The 20,511-nt window shown below is 45.5% G+C and overlaps 8 non-coding genes across 8 annotated transcripts; 1 reads left to right on the top strand and 7 right to left on the bottom strand.

Annotated features, from left to right (window-relative positions):
* Positions 1 to 780: 780 nt before the first annotated feature.
* On the top strand, positions 781 to 854 carry trnat-agu (transfer RNA threonine (anticodon AGU)). Its single transcript has one exon. It is a non-coding gene; the product is annotated as a tRNA-Thr (tRNA).
* A 1,012-nt stretch (positions 855 to 1,866) lies between these two features.
* Positions 1,867 to 1,948, bottom strand: trnal-aag (transfer RNA leucine (anticodon AAG)). Its single transcript has one exon. It is a non-coding gene; the product is annotated as a tRNA-Leu (tRNA).
* Positions 1,949 to 4,712: 2,764 nt separating this feature from the next.
* On the bottom strand, positions 4,713 to 4,794 carry trnal-aag (transfer RNA leucine (anticodon AAG)). The gene has a single exon. It is a non-coding gene; the product is annotated as a tRNA-Leu (tRNA).
* Positions 4,795 to 7,559: 2,765 nt separating this feature from the next.
* Positions 7,560 to 7,641, bottom strand: trnal-aag (transfer RNA leucine (anticodon AAG)). The gene has a single exon. It is a non-coding gene; the product is annotated as a tRNA-Leu (tRNA).
* Positions 7,642 to 10,405: 2,764 nt separating this feature from the next.
* On the bottom strand, positions 10,406 to 10,487 carry trnal-aag (transfer RNA leucine (anticodon AAG)). The gene has a single exon. It is a non-coding gene; the product is annotated as a tRNA-Leu (tRNA).
* A 2,764-nt stretch (positions 10,488 to 13,251) lies between these two features.
* Positions 13,252 to 13,333, bottom strand: trnal-aag (transfer RNA leucine (anticodon AAG)). Its single transcript has one exon. It is a non-coding gene; the product is annotated as a tRNA-Leu (tRNA).
* Positions 13,334 to 16,098: 2,765 nt separating this feature from the next.
* trnal-aag (transfer RNA leucine (anticodon AAG)) lies at positions 16,099 to 16,180 on the bottom strand. The gene has a single exon. It is a non-coding gene; the product is annotated as a tRNA-Leu (tRNA).
* A 2,766-nt stretch (positions 16,181 to 18,946) lies between these two features.
* Positions 18,947 to 19,028, bottom strand: trnal-aag (transfer RNA leucine (anticodon AAG)). Its single transcript has one exon. It is a non-coding gene; the product is annotated as a tRNA-Leu (tRNA).
* Positions 19,029 to 20,511: the final 1,483 nt, after the last annotated feature.

Below are 20,511 nucleotides of genomic sequence, written 5' to 3'. Positions count from 1 at the left end.
AATTTCCCGCCAGCGTGGAGCTTGAATTCACAACCTTGAGACACAGTGTTCAAGAGTCACAGAAGAGGTCAGCCTGGTCTTCAGTTTGCCAACGATAAGCTCCGGCAGTGCTCCTCTGTAAAGCAGATTGTTCGGATCGGTTATGTGGGACGGCACTTCGATACTAAGATCGTTTGCAGCACACGCATGGTTTCCCCCTTCACGCAAAAAACATAGACGAAGGAAGCTCTATGGTCTTGGGCTGCTGACTCCCGGATTTAAAGCACTCTGGGTGCCAGCTTAGTCTCTAACAAGCACACTATAAAGACAGGAATTACACTTTGCGCACGTCACGCATGGAATGGCGAGGCTACTTGATCCAATATTATCTAGTCTCACCTCATATGGTGCCGATTCCTGGTTTTCATTTAAGAAAGAGCACTGCAAACACCGTAAACAGTGCAAAACGTGTGATGAAAGAAGTCTTTTCCCCCCTTTGTCTAAAGCAGAACACAGCGGAGTCATGCCGAGGGTTGTGAGATCAAGATTTCAGTGGAGCACTGTCGTCTACGTCTTTAGCTACATGAGTTGGACATCCTCTTGTACACGGAAAGCAGATTGAGATCCTCTGACATGAAAAGTGCCAGATAAAAGCCATTTCTCATCCTTTCTCTTAGTGGTGGAGCTATCGCATGTAAATGAGGAAACTTGCAAGGCGAGCAGGCTCGGTGCACACCGAATGCAGATGTCTCAGAGCAGTTGAGACGTGTCCATGTGGCTGTCAAAGGACAGCACTTTGCCGGCGCCGTGGCTTAGTTGGCTAAAGCGCCTGTCTAGTAAACAGGAGATCCTGGGTCCGATTCCCAGCGGTGCCTTTCTTCCTGTCTTACTGTACAGAATTTATCCTTACGGGCAAATCCCATGCCTTTTAATTCAGGTGAATGCAAGTGTTCGTTTCCTTTCTGGAACAACTTGTTTTGAAAGAAATCTATACAGCTTGAGAAAGATGAAACACAAATCTTGCTTATCAGTGAAGAAGAGGTGCTCCCAGCAGGCCAGCTAATACCAGCAAGTTTTTTTTCACCCTGACCCAGAGAATGGAGAAAAGCGAGGCGCCTGTGGCTCTGCAGTGTAATCTGTTCGGGAGTTCGGCGGTTAGCTGAAAGAGTGGTAAATGGAGCTCACCCCAGCCCGTCCTTATTCTTTTAAAGAGGATAAAAAATTAACTTCGCCGCCACTACTACCAGCTTTAAAAGACTGCCATGGGCATGGAAAAAAACACACCACAGATGACTTTTCTGGAACCGAAGCAGAGATTCCTTTACGAACCAACTGATAAAGCTCAGCCAGTGAATACTGTTAACAGAATGTGAAAGCACGATCAACTTTGTAACTGCAACCACAGGAAAAACAGCAAGAAGCAGGCTCCATTCCCCATTTAAATCTGTCGTGCTAGGCATGCTTTTTGGCACGCATGAAGTAAATCCCACGATCGCTTTTGAACTTGGACAAAGTACTTCCAAAGGAGCGCTATGCGCAAAGATTTAACAAGCTCAACCCCCACCGATGATTTGGTGTGAAGAAGCAGAACATTCAAGTTTCACAGACAGAAGCAGCACGCCAGCACAGCCAACATTAAAACGGAGGGCACACTACGATTTGCATTGACACAAAAGTGATCTGGGCAGACGTCGTTCCCTGCATAACGCAAAAAGTGGCAAAGCGCTTTTGGGTTGAGAGGACGCAAGAAGGTTTTCGTTTTGTGCCTTGATGTCAAGCTGAGAAAGTATCTTTAAACACTTGGTTTAGTTTCTCGAGAGACTGCCAAAAAGCAGTTCCCTCCCTTTCATCTGAAGCCAGCTGAAAGGGGGTCTCGACAGAAGCACCTGGCAGCAGTGGAATTCGAACCCACGCCCCCGAAGAGACTGGAGCCTTAATCCAGCGCCTTAGACCGCTCGGCCACGCTACCCGCTGTGCGTTGTTTCTTTGTCTCATTACTTGCCCGGAGGAAGCCGGGTGAGTTTTGCTCTTGTCGCCCGACTTAGTGGCGTTATGACCGTGGAACCGACTGCAACTGCTTTTTCTGAGATGCTTCCCCTCTCATGGCGAGATCTCGACTTCTTTAACACCTCTGGATAAAGATCTTCTGTGGAGCAGGTTTCAGACCTCTGCGTACAGCACCCTTGATGTCATTTTATTTTTACAGAAGCCGCATCCGGAAAGTTGTGTTTTTTACGTTTTATTTGAACAACAAAACTACATACAATACAAACAAGAGCACATATAACGTATCAAGAAAATCGTCAGGGGCACATGCTATAATACAATTACACTTTATGAAAAACGATTACACAAGGTAAATAAAGATAAGGTCCGCACAGCTTGTTCTTACATTTCGAAAGAGTCCGTAAATACCCCTTGACGTCTATTTTGAACTGTTCAAACGTAGGACTCTTCCCAGACCATTTCACTTTATACCACATTCCTAAACGAGGATGCTTCTCCTGTTTTAGAACTATTTTGGGCGGTATGGCTTATACAGCACACCCACAGTATTCTAATGGTGGACTGCAGATCTGTGCTATAGTTCAGTCGAATTCAAAGGATCCAGCAATCGTACTGGATTTGACTGGGATTCTGAAATGTCTCTTGCAAAAGTATTCGGGTTTGCTTGAACCTTTGATACAAAAAGTGATCTGATCTGAAACTACCCAGCTTACAATCTCTGAGGTAGTTGTCACTAAACTCGGACGTGATGTGGCACACATGTGCCATGTGCCTTTACTTTTGTAAAAAACTGGTATCGGGAAAAGTTTCTTAATATTTCTTTTGATTAGCATGCAAGAAAATGTGATCATTACCTATGGAATTTCCCGCCAGCGTGGAGCTTGAATTCACAACCTTGAGACTCAGTGTTCAAGAGTCACAGAAGAGGTCAGCCTGGTCTTCAGTTTGCCAACGATAAGCTCCGGCAGTGCTCCTCTGTAAAGCAGATTGTTCGGATCGGTTATGTGGGACGGCACTTCGATACTAAGATCGTTTGCAGCACACGCATGGTTTCCCCCTTCACGCAAAAAACATAGACGAAGGAAGCTCTATTGTCTTGGGCTGCTGACTCCCGGATTTAAAGCGCTCTGGGTGCCAGCTAAGTCTCTAACAAGCACACTATAAAGACAGGAATTACACTTTGCGCACGTCACGCATGGAATGGCGAGGCTACTTGATCCAATATTATCTAGTCTCACCTCATATGGTGCCGATTCCTGGTTTTCATTTAAGAAAGAGCACTGCAAACACCGTAAACAGTGCAAAACGTGTGATGAAAGAAGTCTTTTCCCCCATTTGTCTAAAGCAGAACACAGCGGAGTCATGCCGAGGGTTGTGAGATCAAGATTTCAGTGGAGCACTGTCGTCTACGTCTTTAGCTACATGAGTTGGACATCCTCTTGTACACGGAAAGCAGATTGAGATCCTCTGACATGAAAAGTGCCAGATAAAAGCCATTTCTCATCCTTTCTCTTAGTGGTGGAGCTATCGCATGTAAATGAGGAAACTTGCAAGGCGAGCAGGCTCGGTGCACACCGAATGCAGATGTCTCAGAGCAGTTGAGACGTGTCCATGTGGCTGTCAAAGGACAGCACTTTGCCGGCGTCGTGGCTTAGTTGGCTAAAGCGCCTGTCTAGTAAACAGGAGATCCTGGGTCCGATTCCCAGCGGTGCCTTTCTTCCTGTCTTACTGTACAGAATTTATCCTTACGGGCAAATCCCATGCCTTTTAATTCAGGTGAATGCAAGTGTTCGTTTCCTTTCTGGAACAACTTGTTTTGAAAGAAATCTATACAGCTTGAGAAAGATGAAACACAAATCTTGCTTATCAGTGAAGAAGAGGTGCTCCCAGCAGGCCAGCTAATACCAGCAAGTTTTTTTTCACCCTGACCCAGAGAATGGAGAAAAGCGAGGCGCCTGTGGCTCTGCAGTGTAATCAGTTCGGGAGTTCGGCGGTTAGCTGAAAGAGTGGTAAATGGAGCTCGCCCCAGCCCGTCCTTATTCTTTTAAAGAGGATAAAAAATTAACTTCGCCGCCACTACTACCAGCTTTAAAAGACTGCCATGGGCACGGAAAAAAACACACCACAGATGACTTTTCTGGAACCGAAGCAGAGATTCCTTTACGAACCAACTGATAAAGCTCAGCCAGTGAATACTGTTAACAGAATGTGAAAGCACGATCAACTTTGTAACTGCAACCACAGGAAAAACAGCAAGAAGCAGGCTCCATTCCCCATTTAAATCTGTCGTGCGAGGCATGCTTTTTGGCACGCATGAAGTAAATCCCACGATCGCTTTTGAACTTGGACAAAGTACTTCCAAAGGAGCGCTATGCGCAAAGATTTAACAAGCTCAACCCCCGCCGATGATTTGGTGTGAAGAAGCAGAACATTCAAGTTTCACAGACAGAAGCAGCACGCCAGCACAGCCAACATTAAAACGGAGGGCACACTACGATTTGCATTGACTCAAAAGTGATCTGGGCAGACGTCGTTCCCTGCATAACGCAAAAAGTGGCAAAGCGCTTTTGGGTTGAGAGGACGCAAGAAGGTTTTTGTTTTGTGCCTTGATGTCAAGCTGAGAAAGTATCTTTAAACACTTTGCTTAGTTTCTCGAGAGACTGCCAAAAAGCAGTTCCCTCCCTTTCGTCTGAAGCCAGCTGAAAGGGGGTCTCGACAGAAGCACCTGGCAGCGGTGGGATTCGAACCCACGCCCCCGAAGAGACTGGAGCCTTAATCCAGCGCCTTAGACCGCTCGGCCACGCTACCCGCTGTGCACTGTTTCTTTGTCTCATTACTTGCCCGGAGGAAGCCGGGTGGGTTTTGCTCTTGTCGCCCGACTTAGTGGCGTTATGACCGTGGAACCGACTGCACCTGCTTTTTCTGAGATGCTTCCCCTCTCATGGCGAGATCTCGACTTCTTTAACACCTCTGGATAAAGATCTTCTGTGGAGCAGGTTTCAGACCTCTGCGTACAGCACCCTTGATGTCATTTTATTTTTACAGCAGCCGCATCCGGAAAGTTGTGTCTTTTACGTTTTATATGAACAACAAAACTACATACAATACAAACAAGAGCACATATAACGTATCAAGAAAATCGTCAGGGGCACATGCTATAATACAATGACACTTTATGAAAAATGATTACACAAAGTAAATAAAGATAAGGTCCGCACAGCTTGTTCTTACATTTCGAAAGAGTCCGTAAATACCCCTTTACGTCTATTTTGAACTGTTCAAATGTAGGACTCTTCCCAGACCATTTCACTTTATACCACATTCCTAAACGAGGATGCTTCTCCTGTTTTAGAACTATTTTGGGCGGTATGGCTTATACAGCACACCCACAGTATTCTAATGGTGGACTGCAGATCTGTGCTATAGTTCAGTCGAATTCAAAGGATCCAGCAATCGTACTGGATTTGTCTGGGATTCTGAAATGTCTCTTGCAAAAGTATTTGGGTTTGCTTGAACCTTTGATAAAAAAAAGTGATCTGATCTGAGACTACCCAGCTTACAATCTCTGAGGTAGTTGTCACTAAACTCGGACGTGATGTGGCACACATGTGCCGTGTGCCTTTACTTTTGTAAAAAACTGGTATCGGGAAAAGTTTCTTAATATTTCTTTTGATTAGCATGCAAGAAAATGTGATCATTACCTATGGAATTTCCCGCCAGCGTGGAGCTTGAATTCACAACCTTGAGACTCAGTGTTCAAGAGTCACAGAAGAGGTCAGCCTGGTCTTCAGTTTGCCAACGATAAGCTCCGGCAGTGCTCCTCTGTAAAGCAGATTGTTCGGATCGGTTATGTGGGACGGCACTTCGATACTAAGATCGTTTGCAGCACACGCATGGTTTCCCCCTTCACGCAAAAAACATAGACGAAGGAAACTCTCTTGTCTTGGACTGCTGACTCCCGGATTTAAAGCGCTCTGGGTGCCAGCTATGTCTCTAAAAAGCACACTATAAAGACAGGAATTACACTTTGCTCACATCACGCATGGAATGGCGAGGCTACTTGTTCCAATATTATCTAGTCTCACCTCATATGGTGCCGATTCCTGGTTTTCATTTAAGAAAGAGCACTGCAAACACCGTAAACAGTGCAAAACGTGTGATGAAAGAAGTCTTTCCCCCCCTTTGTCTAAAGCGGAACACAGCGGAGTCATGCCGAGGGTTGTGAGATCAAGATTTCAGTGGAGCACTGTCGTCTACGTCTTTAGCTACATGAGTTGGACATCCTCTTGTACAGGGAAAGCAGATTGAGATCCTCTGACATGAAAAGTGACAGATAAAAGCCATTTCTCATCCTTTCTCTTAGTGGTGGAACTATCGCATGTAAATGAGGCAACTTGCAAGGCGAGCAGGCTCGGTGCACACCGAACGCAGATGTCTCAGAGCAGTAGAGACGTGTCCAAGTGGCTGTCAAAGGACAGCACTTTGCCGGCGCCGTGGCTTAGTTGGCTAAAGCGCCTGTTTAGTAAACAGGAGATCCTGGGTCCGATTCCCAGCGGTGCCTTTTTTCCTGTCTTACTGTACAGAATTTATCCTTATGGGCAAATCCCATGCCTTTTAATTCAGGTGAATGCAAGTGTCCGTTTCCTTTCTGGAACAACTTGTTTTGAAAGAAATCTATACAGCTTGCGAAAGATGAAACACAAATCTTGCTTATCAGTGAAGAAGAGGTGCTCCCAGCAGGCCAGCTAATACCAGCAAGTTTTTTTTCACCCTGACCCAGAGAATGGAGAAAAGCGAGGCGCCTGTGGCTCTGCAGTGTAATCTGTTCGGGAGTTCGGCGGTTAGCTGAAAGAGTGGTAAATGGAGCTCACCCCAGCCCGTCCTTATTCTTTTAAAGAGGATAAAAAATTAACTTCGCCGCCACTACTACCAGCTTTAAAAGACTGCCATGGGCATGGAAAAAAACACACCACAGATGACTTTTCTGGAACCGAAGCAGAGATTCCTTTACGAACCAACTGATAAAGCTCAGCCAGTGAATACTGTTAACAGAATGTGAAAGCACGATCAACTTTGTAACTGCAACCACAGGAAAAACAGCAAGAAGCAGGCTCCATTCCCCATTTAAATCTGTCGTGCTAGGCATGCTTTTTGGCACGCATGAAGTAAATCCCACGATCGCTTTTGAACTTGGACAAAGTACTTCCAAAGGAGCGCTATGCGCAAAGATTTAACAAGCTCAACCCCCACCGATGATTTGGTGTGAAGAAGCAGAACATTCAAGTTTCACAGACAGAAGCAGCACGCCAGCACAGCCAACATTAAAACGGAGGGCACACTACGATTTGCATTGACACAAAAGTGATCTGGGCAGACGTCGTTCCCTGCATAACGCAAAAAGTGGCAAAGCGCTTTTGGGTTGAGAGGACGCAAGAAGGTTTTCGTTTTGTGCCTTGATGTCAAGCTGAGAAAGTATCTTTAAACACTTGGTTTAGTTTCTCGAGAGACTGCCAAAAAGCAGTTCCCTCCCTTTCATCTGAAGCCAGCTGAAAGGGGGTCTCGACAGAAGCACCTGGCAGCAGTGGAATTCGAACCCACGCCCCCGAAGAGACTGGAGCCTTAATCCAGCGCCTTAGACCGCTCGGCCACGCTACCCGCTGTGCGTTGTTTCTTTGTCTCATTACTTGCCCGGAGGAAGCCGGGTGGGTTTTGCTCTTGTCGCCCGACTTAGTGGCGTTATGACCGTGGAACCGACTGCAACTGCTTTTTCTGAGATGCTTCCCCTCTCATGGCGAGATCTCGACTTCTTTAACACCTCTGGATAAAGATCTTCTGTGGAGCAGGTTTCAGACCTCTGCGTACAGCACCCTTGATGTCATTTTATTTTTACAGAAGCCGCATCCGGAAAGTTGTGTTTTTTACGTTTTATTTGAACAACAAAACTACATACAATACAAACAAGAGCACATATAACGTATCAAGAAAATCGTCAGGGGCACATGCTATAATACAATTACACTTTATGAAAAACGATTACACAAGGTAAATAAAGATAAGGTCCGCACAGCTTGTTCTTACATTTCGAAAGAGTCCGTAAATACCCCTTGACGTCTATTTTGAACTGTTCAAACGTAGGACTCTTCCCAGACCATTTCACTTTATACCACATTCCTAAACGAGGATGCTTCTCCTGTTTTAGAACTATTTTGGGCGGTATGGCTTATACAGCACACCCACAGTATTCTAATGGTGGACTGCAGATCTGTGCTATAGTTCAGTCGAATTCAAAGGATCCAGCAATCGTACTGGATTTGACTGGGATTCTGAAATGTCTCTTGCAAAAGTATTCGGGTTTGCTTGAACCTTTGATACAAAAAGTGATCTGATCTGAAACTACCCAGCTTACAATCTCTGAGGTAGTTGTCACTAAACTCGGACGTGATGTGGCACACATGTGCCATGTGCCTTTACTTTTGTAAAAAACTGGTATCGGGAAAAGTTTCTTAATATTTCTTTTGATTAGCATGCAAGAAAATGTGATCATTACCTATGGAATTTCCCGCCAGCGTGGAGCTTGAATTCACAACCTTGAGACTCAGTGTTCAAGAGTCACAGAAGAGGTCAGCCTGGTCTTCAGTTTGCCAACGATAAGCTCCGGCAGTGCTCCTCTGTAAAGCAGATTGTTCGGATCGGTTATGTGGGACGGCACTTCGATACTAAGATCGTTTGCAGCACACGCATGGTTTCCCCCTTCACGCAAAAAACATAGACGAAGGAAGCTCTATTGTCTTGGGCTGCTGACTCCCGGATTTAAAGCGCTCTGGGTGCCAGCTAAGTCTCTAACAAGCACACTATAAAGACAGGAATTACACTTTGCGCACGTCACGCATGGAATGGCGAGGCTACTTGATCCAATATTATCTAGTCTCACCTCATATGGTGCCGATTCCTGGTTTTCATTTAAGAAAGAGCACTGCAAACACCGTAAACAGTGCAAAACGTGTGATGAAAGAAGTCTTTTCCCCCATTTGTCTAAAGCAGAACACAGCGGAGTCATGCCGAGGGTTGTGAGATCAAGATTTCAGTGGAGCACTGTCGTCTACGTCTTTAGCTACATGAGTTGGACATCCTCTTGTACACGGAAAGCAGATTGAGATCCTCTGACATGAAAAGTGCCAGATAAAAGCCATTTCTCATCCTTTCTCTTAGTGGTGGAGCTATCGCATGTAAATGAGGAAACTTGCAAGGCGAGCAGGCTCGGTGCACACCGAATGCAGATGTCTCAGAGCAGTTGAGACGTGTCCATGTGGCTGTCAAAGGACAGCACTTTGCCGGCGTCGTGGCTTAGTTGGCTAAAGCGCCTGTCTAGTAAACAGGAGATCCTGGGTCCGATTCCCAGCGGTGCCTTTCTTCCTGTCTTACTGTACAGAATTTATCCTTATGGGCAAATCCCATGCCTTTTAATTCAGGTGAATGCAAGTGTCCGTTTCCTTTCTGGAACAACTTGTTTTGAAAGAAATCTATACAGCTTGCGAAAGATGAAACACAAATCTTGCTTATCAGTGAAGAAGAGGTGCTCCCAGCAGGCCAGCTAATACCAGCAAGTTTTTTTTCACCCTGACCCAGAGAATGGAGAAAAGCGAGGCGCCTGTGGCTCTGCAGTGTAATCTGTTCGGGAGTTCGGCGGTTAGCTGAAAGAGTGGTAAATGGAGCTCACCCCAGCCCGTCCTTATTCTTTTAAAGAGGATAAAAAATTAACTTCGCCGCCACTACTACCAGCTTTAAAAGACTGCCATGGGCATGGAAAAAAACACACCACAGATGACTTTTCTGGAACCGAAGCAGAGATTCCTTTACGAACCAACTGATAAAGCTCAGCCAGTGAATACTGTTAACAGAATGTGAAAGCACGATCAACTTTGTAACTGCAACCACAGGAAAAACAGCAAGAAGCAGGCTCCATTCCCCATTTAAATCTGTCGTGCTAGGCATGCTTTTTGGCACGCATGAAGTAAATCCCACGATCGCTTTTGAACTTGGACAAAGTACTTCCAAAGGAGCGCTATGCGCAAAGATTTAACAAGCTCAACCCCCACCGATGATTTGGTGTGAAGAAGCAGAACATTCAAGTTTCACAGACAGAAGCAGCACGCCAGCACAGCCAACATTAAAACGGAGGGCACACTACGATTTGCATTGACACAAAAGTGATCTGGGCAGACGTCGTTCCCTGCATAACGCAAAAAGTGGCAAAGCGCTTTTGGGTTGAGAGGACGCAAGAAGGTTTTCGTTTTGTGCCTTGATGTCAAGCTGAGAAAGTATCTTTAAACACTTGGTTTAGTTTCTCGAGAGACTGCCAAAAAGCAGTTCCCTCCCTTTCATCTGAAGCCAGCTGAAAGGGGGTCTCGACAGAAGCACCTGGCAGCAGTGGAATTCGAACCCACGCCCCCGAAGAGACTGGAGCCTTAATCCAGCGCCTTAGACCGCTCGGCCACGCTACCCGCTGTGCGTTGTTTCTTTGTCTCATTACTTGCCCGGAGGAAGCCGGGTGGGTTTTGCTCTTGTCGCCCGACTTAGTGGCGTTATGACCGTGGAACCGACTGCAACTGCTTTTTCTGAGATGCTTCCCCTCTCATGGCGAGATCTCGACTTCTTTAACACCTCTGGATAAAGATCTTCTGTGGAGCAGGTTTCAGACCTCTGCGTACAGCACCCTTGATGTCATTTTATTTTTACAGAAGCCGCATCCGGAAAGTTGTGTTTTTTACGTTTTATTTGAACAACAAAACTACATACAATACAAACAAGAGCACATATAACGTATCAAGAAAATCGTCAGGGGCACATGCTATAATACAATTACACTTTATGAAAAACGATTACACAAGGTAAATAAAGATAAGGTCCGCACAGCTTGTTCTTACATTTCGAAAGAGTCCGTAAATACCCCTTGACGTCTATTTTGAACTGTTCAAACGTAGGACTCTTCCCAGACCATTTCACTTTATACCACATTCCTAAACGAGGATGCTTCTCCTGTTTTAGAACTATTTTGGGCGGTATGGCTTATACAGCACACCCACAGTATTCTAATGGTGGACTGCAGATCTGTGCTATAGTTCAGTCGAATTCAAAGGATCCAGCAATCGTACTGGATTTGACTGGGATTCTGAAATGTCTCTTGCAAAAGTATTCGGGTTTGCTTGAACCTTTGATACAAAAAGTGATCTGATCTGAAACTACCCAGCTTACAATCTCTGAGGTAGTTGTCACTAAACTCGGACGTGATGTGGCACACATGTGCCATGTGCCTTTACTTTTGTAAAAAACTGGTATCGGGAAAAGTTTCTTAATATTTCTTTTGATTAGCATGCAAGAAAATGTGATCATTACCTATGGAATTTCCCGCCAGCGTGGAGCTTGAATTCACAACCTTGAGACTCAGTGTTCAAGAGTCACAGAAGAGGTCAGCCTGGTCTTCAGTTTGCCAACGATAAGCTCCGGCAGTGCTCCTCTGTAAAGCAGATTGTTCGGATCGGTTATGTGGGACGGCACTTCGATACTAAGATCGTTTGCAGCACACGCATGGTTTCCCCCTTCACGCAAAAAACATAGACGAAGGAAGCTCTATTGTCTTGGGCTGCTGACTCCCGGATTTAAAGCGCTCTGGGTGCCAGCTAAGTCTCTAACAAGCACACTATAAAGACAGGAATTACACTTTGCGCACGTCACGCATGGAATGGCGAGGCTACTTGATCCAATATTATCTAGTCTCACCTCATATGGTGCCGATTCCTGGTTTTCATTTAAGAAAGAGCACTGCAAACACCGTAAACAGTGCAAAACGTGTGATGAAAGAAGTCTTTTCCCCCATTTGTCTAAAGCAGAACACAGCGGAGTCATGCCGAGGGTTGTGAGATCAAGATTTCAGTGGAGCACTGTCGTCTACGTCTTTAGCTACATGAGTTGGACATCCTCTTGTACACGGAAAGCAGATTGAGATCCTCTGACATGAAAAGTGCCAGATAAAAGCCATTTCTCATCCTTTCTCTTAGTGGTGGAGCTATCGCATGTAAATGAGGAAACTTGCAAGGCGAGCAGGCTCGGTGCACACCGAATGCAGATGTCTCAGAGCAGTTGAGACGTGTCCATGTGGCTGTCAAAGGACAGCACTTTGCCGGCGTCGTGGCTTAGTTGGCTAAAGCGCCTGTCTAGTAAACAGGAGATCCTGGGTCCGATTCCCAGCGGTGCCTTTCTTCCTGTCTTACTGTACAGAATTTATCCTTATGGGCAAATCCCATGCCTTTTAATTCAGGTGAATGCAAGTGTCCGTTTCCTTTCTGGAACAACTTGTTTTGAAAGAAATCTATACAGCTTGCGAAAGATGAAACACAAATCTTGCTTATCAGTGAAGAAGAGGTGCTCCCAGCAGGCCAGCTAATACCAGCAAGTTTTTTTTCACCCTGACCCAGAGAATGGAGAAAAGCGAGGCGCCTGTGGCTCTGCAGTGTAATCAGTTCGGGAGTTCGGCGGTTAGCTGAAAGAGTGGTAAATGGAGCTCGCCCCAGCCCGTCCTTATTCTTTTAAAGAGGATAAAAAATTAACTTCGCCGCCACTACTACCAGCTTTAAAAGACTGCCATGGGCACGGAAAAAAACACACCACAGATGACTTTTCTGGAACCGAAGCAGAGATTCCTTTACGAACCAACTGATAAAGCTCAGCCAGTGAATACTGTTAACAGAATGTGAAAGCACGATCAACTTTGTAACTGCAACCACAGGAAAAACAGCAAGAAGCAGGCTCCATTCCCCATTTAAATCTGTCGTGCGAGGCATGCTTTTTGGCACGCATGAAGTAAATCCCACGATCGCTTTTGAACTTGGACAAAGTACTTCCAAAGGAGCGCTATGCGCAAAGATTTAACAAGCTCAACCCCCGCCGATGATTTGGTGTGAAGAAGCAGAACATTCAAGTTTCACAGACAGAAGCAGCACGCCAGCACAGCCAACATTAAAACGGAGGGCACACTACGATTTGCATTGACTCAAAAGTGATCTGGGCAGACGTCGTTCCCTGCATAACGCAAAAAGTGGCAAAGCGCTTTTGGGTTGAGAGGACGCAAGAAGGTTTTTGTTTTGTGCCTTGATGTCAAGCTGAGAAAGTATCTTTAAACACTTTGCTTAGTTTCTCGAGAGACTGCCAAAAAGCAGTTCCCTCCCTTTCGTCTGAAGCCAGCTGAAAGGGGGTCTCGACAGAAGCACCTGGCAGCGGTGGGATTCGAACCCACGCCCCCGAAGAGACTGGAGCCTTAATCCAGCGCCTTAGACCGCTCGGCCACGCTACCCGCTGTGCACTGTTTCTTTGTCTCATTACTTGCCCGGAGGAAGCCGGGTGGGTTTTGCTCTTGTCGCCCGACTTAGTGGCGTTATGACCGTGGAACCGACTGCACCTGCTTTTTCTGAGATGCTTCCCCTCTCATGGCGAGATCTCGACTTCTTTAACACCTCTGGATAAAGATCTTCTGTGGAGCAGGTTTCAGACCTCTGCGTACAGCACCCTTGATGTCATTTTATTTTTACAGCAGCCGCATCCGGAAAGTTGTGTCTTTTACGTTTTATATGAACAACAAAACTACATACAATACAAACAAGAGCACATATAACGTATCAAGAAAATCGTCAGGGGCACATGCTATAATACAATGACACTTTATGAAAAATGATTACACAAAGTAAATAAAGATAAGGTCCGCACAGCTTGTTCTTACATTTCGAAAGAGTCCGTAAATACCCCTTTACGTCTATTTTGAACTGTTCAAATGTAGGACTCTTCCCAGACCATTTCACTTTATACCACATTCCTAAACGAGGATGCTTCTCCTGTTTTAGAACTATTTTGGGCGGTATGGCTTATACAGCACACCCACAGTATTCTAATGGTGGACTGCAGATCTGTGCTATAGTTCAGTCGAATTCAAAGGATCCAGCAATCGTACTGGATTTGTCTGGGATTCTGAAATGTCTCTTGCAAAAGTATTTGGGTTTGCTTGAACCTTTGATAAAAAAAAGTGATCTGATCTGAGACTACCCAGCTTACAATCTCTGAGGTAGTTGTCACTAAACTCGGACGTGATGTGGCACACATGTGCCGTGTGCCTTTACTTTTGTAAAAAACTGGTATCGGGAAAAGTTTCTTAATATTTCTTTTGATTAGCATGCAAGAAAATGTGATCATTACCTATGGAATTTCCCGCCAGCGTGGAGCTTGAATTCACAACCTTGAGACTCAGTGTTCAAGAGTCACAGAAGAGGTCAGCCTGGTCTTCAGTTTGCCAACGATAAGCTCCGGCAGTGCTCCTCTGTAAAGCAGATTGTTCGGATCGGTTATGTGGGACGGCACTTCGATACTAAGATCGTTTGCAGCACACGCATGGTTTCCCCCTTCACGCAAAAAACATAGACGAAGGAAGCTCTATTGTCTTGGGCTGCTGACTCCCGGATTTAAAGCGCTCTGGGTGCCAGCTAAGTCTCTAACAAGCACACTATAAAGACAGGAATTACACTTTGCGCACGTCACGCATGGAATGGCGAGGCTACTTGATCCAATATTATCTAGTCTCACCTCATATGGTGCCGATTCCTGGTTTTCATTTAAGAAAGAGCACTGCAAACACCGTAAACAGTGCAAAACGTGTGATGAAAGAAGTCTTTTCCCCCATTTGTCTAAAGCAGAACACAGCGGAGTCATGCCGAGGGTTGTGAGATCAAGATTTCAGTGGAGCACTGTCGTCTACGTCTTTAGCTACATGAGTTGGACATCCTCTTGTACACGGAAAGCAGATTGAGATCCTCTGACATGAAAAGTGCCAGATAAAAGCCATTTCTCATCCTTTCTCTTAGTGGTGGAGCTATCGCATGTAAATGAGGAAACTTGCAAGGCGAGCAGGCTCGGTGCACACCGAATGCAGATGTCTCAGAGCAGTTGAGACGTGTCCATGTGGCTGTCAAAGGACAGCACTTTGCCGGCGTCGTGGCTTAGTTGGCTAAAGCGCCTGTCTAGTAAACAGGAGATCCTGGGTCCGATTCCCAGCGGTGCCTTTCTTCCTGTCTTACTGTACAGAATTTATCCTTATGGGCAAATCCCATGCCTTTTAATTCAGGTGAATGCAAGTGTCCGTTTCCTTTCTGGAACAACTTGTTTTGAAAGAAATCTATACAGCTTGCGAAAGATGAAACACAAATCTTGCTTATCAGTGAAGAAGAGGTGCTCCCAGCAGGCCAGCTAATACCAGCAAGTTTTTTTTCACCCTGACCCAGAGAATGGAGAAAAGCGAGGCGCCTGTGGCTCTGCAGTGTAATCAGTTCGGGAGTTCGGCGGTTAGCTGAAAGAGTGGTAAATGGAGCTCGCCCCAGCCCGTCCTTATTCTTTTAAAGAGGATAAAAAATTAACTTCGCCGCCACTACTACCAGCTTTAAAAGACTGCCATGGGCACGGAAAAAAACACACCACAGATGACTTTTCTGGAACCGAAGCAGAGATTCCTTTACGAACCAACTGATAAAGCTCAGCCAGTGAATACTGTTAACAGAATGTGAAAGCACGATCAACTTTGTAACTGCAACCACAGGAAAAACAGCAAGAAGCAGGCTCCATTCCCCATTTAAATCTGTCGTGCGAGGCATGCTTTTTGGCACGCATGAAGTAAATCCCACGATCGCTTTTGAACTTGGACAAAGTACTTCCAAAGGAGCGCTATGCGCAAAGATTTAACAAGCTCAACCCCCGCCGATGATTTGGTGTGAAGAAGCAGAACATTCAAGTTTCACAGACAGAAGCAGCACGCCAGCACAGCCAACATTAAAACGGAGGGCACACTACGATTTGCATTGACTCAAAAGTGATCTGGGCAGACGTCGTTCCCTGCATAACGCAAAAAGTGGCAAAGCGCTTTTGGGTTGAGAGGACGCAAGAAGGTTTTTGTTTTGTGCCTTGATGTCAAGCTGAGAAAGTATCTTTAAACACTTTGCTTAGTTTCTCGAGAGACTGCCAAAAAGCAGTTCCCTCCCTTTCGTCTGAAGCCAGCTGAAAGGGGGTCTCGACAGAAGCACCTGGCAGCGGTGGGATTCGAACCCACGCCCCCGAAGAGACTGGAGCCTTAATCCAGCGCCTTAGACCGCTCGGCCACGCTACCCGCTGTGCACTGTTTCTTTGTCTCATTACTTGCCCGGAGGAAGCCGGGTGGGTTTTGCTCTTGTCGCCCGACTTAGTGGCGTTATGACCGTGGAACCGACTGCACCTGCTTTTTCTGAGATGCTTCCCCTCTCATGGCGAGATCTCGACTTCTTTAACACCTCTGGATAAAGATCTTCTGTGGAGCAGGTTTCAGACCTCTGCGTACAGCACCCTTGATGTCATTTTATTTTTACAGCAGCCGCATCCGGAAAGTTGTGTCTTTTACGTTTTATATGAACAACAAAACTACATACAATACAAACAAGAGCACATATAACGTATCAAGAAAATCGTCAGGGGCACATGCTATAATACAATGACACTTTATGAAAAATGATTACACAAAGTAAATAAAGATAAGGTCCGCACAGCTTGTTCTTACATTTCGAAAGAGTCCGTAAATACCCCTTTACGTCTATTTTGAACTGTTCAAATGTAGGACTCTTCCCAGACCATTTCACTTTATACCACATTCCTAAACGAGGATGCTTCTCCTGTTTTAGAACTATTTTGGGCGGTATGGCTTATACAGCACACCCACAGTATTCTAATGGTGGACTGCAGATCTGTGCTATAGTTCAGTCGAATTCAAAGGATCCAGCAATCGTACTGGATTTGTCTGGGATTCTGAAATGTCTCTTGCAAAAGTATTTGGGTTTGCTTGAACCTTTGATAAAAAAAAGTGATCTGATCTGAGACTACCCAGCTTACAATCTCTGAGGTAGTTGTCACTAAACTCGGACGTGATGTGGCACACATGTGCCGTGTGCCTTTACTTTTGTAAAAAACTGGTATCGGGAAAAGTTTCTTAATATTTCTTTTGATTAGCATGCAAGAAAATGTGATCATTACCTATGGAATTTCCCGCCAGCGTGGAGCTTGAATTCACAACCTTGAGACTCAGTGTTCAAGAGTCACAGAAGAGGTCAGCCTGGTCTTCAGTTTGCCAACGATAAGCTCCGGCAGTGCTCCTCTGTAAAGCAGATTGTTCGGATCGGTTATGTGGGACGGCACTTCGATACTAAGATCGTTTGCAGCACACGCATGGTTTCCCCCTTCACGCAAAAAACATAGACGAAGGAAACTCTCTTGTCTTGGGCTGCTGACTCCCGGATTTAAAGCGCTCTGGGTGCCAGCTATGTCTCTAAAAAGCACACTATAAAGACAGGAATTACACTTTGCTCACATCACGCATGGAATGGCGAGGCTACTTGTTCCAATATTATCTAGTCTCACCTCATATGGTGCCGATTCCTGGTTTTCATTTAAGAAAGAGCACTGCAAACACCGTAAACAGTGCAAAACGTGTGATGAAAGAAGTCTTTCCCCCCCTTTGTCTAAAGCGGAACACAGCGGAGTCATGCCGAGGGTTGTGAGATCAAGATTTCAGTGGAGCACTGTCGTCTACGTCTTTAGCTACATGAGTTGGACATCCTCTTGTACAGGGAAAGCAGATTGAGATCCTCTGACATGAAAAGTGACAGATAAAAGCCATTTCTCATCCTTTCTCTTAGTGGTGGAACTATCGCATGTAAATGAGGCAACTTGCAAGGCGAGCAGGCTCGGTGCACACCGAACGCAGATGTCTCAGAGCAGTAGAGACGTGTCCAAGTGGCTGTCAAAGGACAGCACTTTGCCGGCGCCGTGGCTTAGTTGGCTAAAGCGCCTGTTTAGTAAACAGGAGATCCTGGGTCCGATTCCCAGCGGTGCCTTTTTTCCTGTCTTACTGTACAGAATTTATCCTTATGGGCAAATCCCATGCCTTTTAATTCAGGTGAATGCAAGTGTCCGTTTCCTTTCTGGAACAACTTGTTTTGAAAGAAATCTATACAGCTTGCGAAAGATGAAACACAAATCTTGCTTATCAGTGAAGAAGAGGTACTCCCAGCAGGCCAGCTAATACCAGCAAAAAAGTTTTTTCACCCTAACCCAGAGAATGGAGAAAAGCGAGGCGCCTGTGGCTCTGCAGTGTAATCAGTTGGCGAGTTCGGCGGTTAGCTGAAAGAGTGGTAAATGGAGCTCGCCCCAGCCCGTCCTTATTCTTTTAAAGAGGATAAAAAATTAACTTCGCCGCCATTACTACCAGCTTTAAAAGACTGCCATGGGCACGGAAAAAAACACACTACAGATGACTTTTCTGGAACCGAAGCAGAGATTCCTTTACGAACCAACTGATAAAGCTCAGCCAGTGAATACTGTTAACAGAATGTGAAAGCACGATCAACTTTGTAACTGCAACCACAGGAAAAACAGCAAGAAGCAGGCTCCATTCCCCATTTAAATCTGTCGTGCGAGGCATGCTTTTTGCACGCATGAAGTAAATCCCACGATTGCTTTTGAACTTGGACAAAGTACTTCCAAAGGAGCGCTATGCGCAAAGATTTAACAAGCTCAACCCCCGCCGACGATTTGGTGTGAAGAAGCAGAACATTCAAGTTTCACAGACAGAAGCAGCACGCCAGCACAGCCAACATTAAAACGGAGGGCACACTACGATTTGCATTGACACAAAAGTGATCTGGGCAGACATCGTTCCCTACATAACGCAAAAAGTGACAAAGCGCTTTTGGGTTGAGAGGACGCAAGAAGGTTTTTGTTTTGTGCCTTGATGTCAAGCTGAGAAAGTATCTTTAAACACTTTGCTTAGTTTCTCGAGAGACTGCCAAAAAGCAATTCCCTCCCTTTCGTCTGAAGCCAGCTGAAAGGGGGTCTCGACAGAAGCACCTGGCAGCGGTGGGATTCGAACCCACGCCCCCGAAGAGACTGGAGCCTTAATCCAGCGCCTTAGACCGCTCGGCCACGCTACCCGCTGTGCACTGTCTCTTTGTCTCATTACTTGCCCGGAGGAAGCCGGGTGGGTTTTGCTCTTGTGGCCCGAATTAGTGGCGTTATGACCGTGGAACCGACTGCACCTGCTTTTTCTGAGATGCTTCCCCTCTCATGGCGAGATCTCTACTTCTTTAACACCTCTTGATAAAGATCTTCTGTTGAGCAGGTTTCAGACCTCTGCGTACAGCACCCTTGATGTCATTTTATTTTTACAGCAGCCGCATCCGGAAAGTTGTGTCTTTTACGTTTTATTTGAACAACAAAACTACATACAATACAAACAAGAGCACATATAACGTATCAAGAAAATCGTCAGGGGCACATGCTATAATACAATGACACTTTATGAAAAATGATTACACAAAGTAAATAAAGATAAGGTCCGCACAGCTTGTTCTTACATTTCGAAAGAGTCCGTAAATACCCCTTTACGTCTATTTTGAACTGTTCAAATGTAGGACTCTTCCCAGACCATTTCACTTTATACCACATTCCTAAACGAGGATGCTTCTCCTGTTTTAGAACTATTTTGGGCGGTATGGCTTATACAGCACACCCACAGTATTCTAATGGTGGACTGCAGATCTGTGCTATAGTTCAGTCGAATTCAAAGGATCCAGCAATCGTACTGGATTTGTCTGGGATTCTGAAATGTCTCTTGCAAAAGTATTTGGGTTTGCTTGAACCTTTGATAAAAAAAGTGATCTGATCTGAGACTACCCAGCTTACAATCTCTGAGGTAGTTGTCACTAAACTCGGACGTGATGTGGCACACATGTGCCGTGTGCCTTTACTTTTGTAAAAAACTGGTATCGGGAAAAGTTTCTTAATATTTCTTTTGATTAGCATGCAAGAAAATGTGATCATTACCTATGGAATTTCCCGCCAGCGTGGAGCTTGAATTCACAACCTTGAGACTCAGTGTTCAAGAGTCACAGAAGAGGTCAGCCTGGTCTTCAGTTTGCCAACGATAAGCTCCGGCAGTGCTCCTCTGTAAAGCAGATTGTTCGGATCGGTTATGTGGGACGGCACTTCGATACTAAGATCGTTTGCAGCACACGCATGGTTTCCCCCTTCACGCAAAAAACATAGACGAAGGAAACTCTCTTGTCTTGGGCTGCTGACTCCCGGATTTAAAGCGCTCTGGGTGCCAGCTATGTCTCTAACAAGCACACTATAAAGACAGGAATTACACTTTGCTCACGTCACGCATGGAATGGCGAGGCTACTTGTTCCAATATTATCTAGTCTCACCTCATATGGTGCCGATTCCTGGTTTTCATTTAAGAAAGAGCACTGCAAACACCGTAAACAGTGCAAAACGTGTGATGAAAGAAGTCTTTTCCCCCATTTGTCTAAAGCAGAACACAGCGGAGTCATGCCGAGGGTTGTGAGATCAAGATTTCAGTGGAGCACTGTCGTCTACGTCTTTAGCTACATGAGTTGGACATCCTCTTGTAC

Source organism: Lepisosteus platostomus, chromosome 5 (genome assembly GCF_059453375.1).
Source record: "Lepisosteus platostomus isolate fLepPlt1 chromosome 5, fLepPlt1.hap1, whole genome shotgun sequence".
Classification (NCBI taxonomy): Eukaryota; Metazoa; Chordata; class Actinopteri; order Semionotiformes; family Lepisosteidae; genus Lepisosteus; species Lepisosteus platostomus.
The sequence above is the reverse complement of the archived record's forward strand: the minus strand, read 5'-3'. Positions and strand labels throughout refer to the sequence as shown.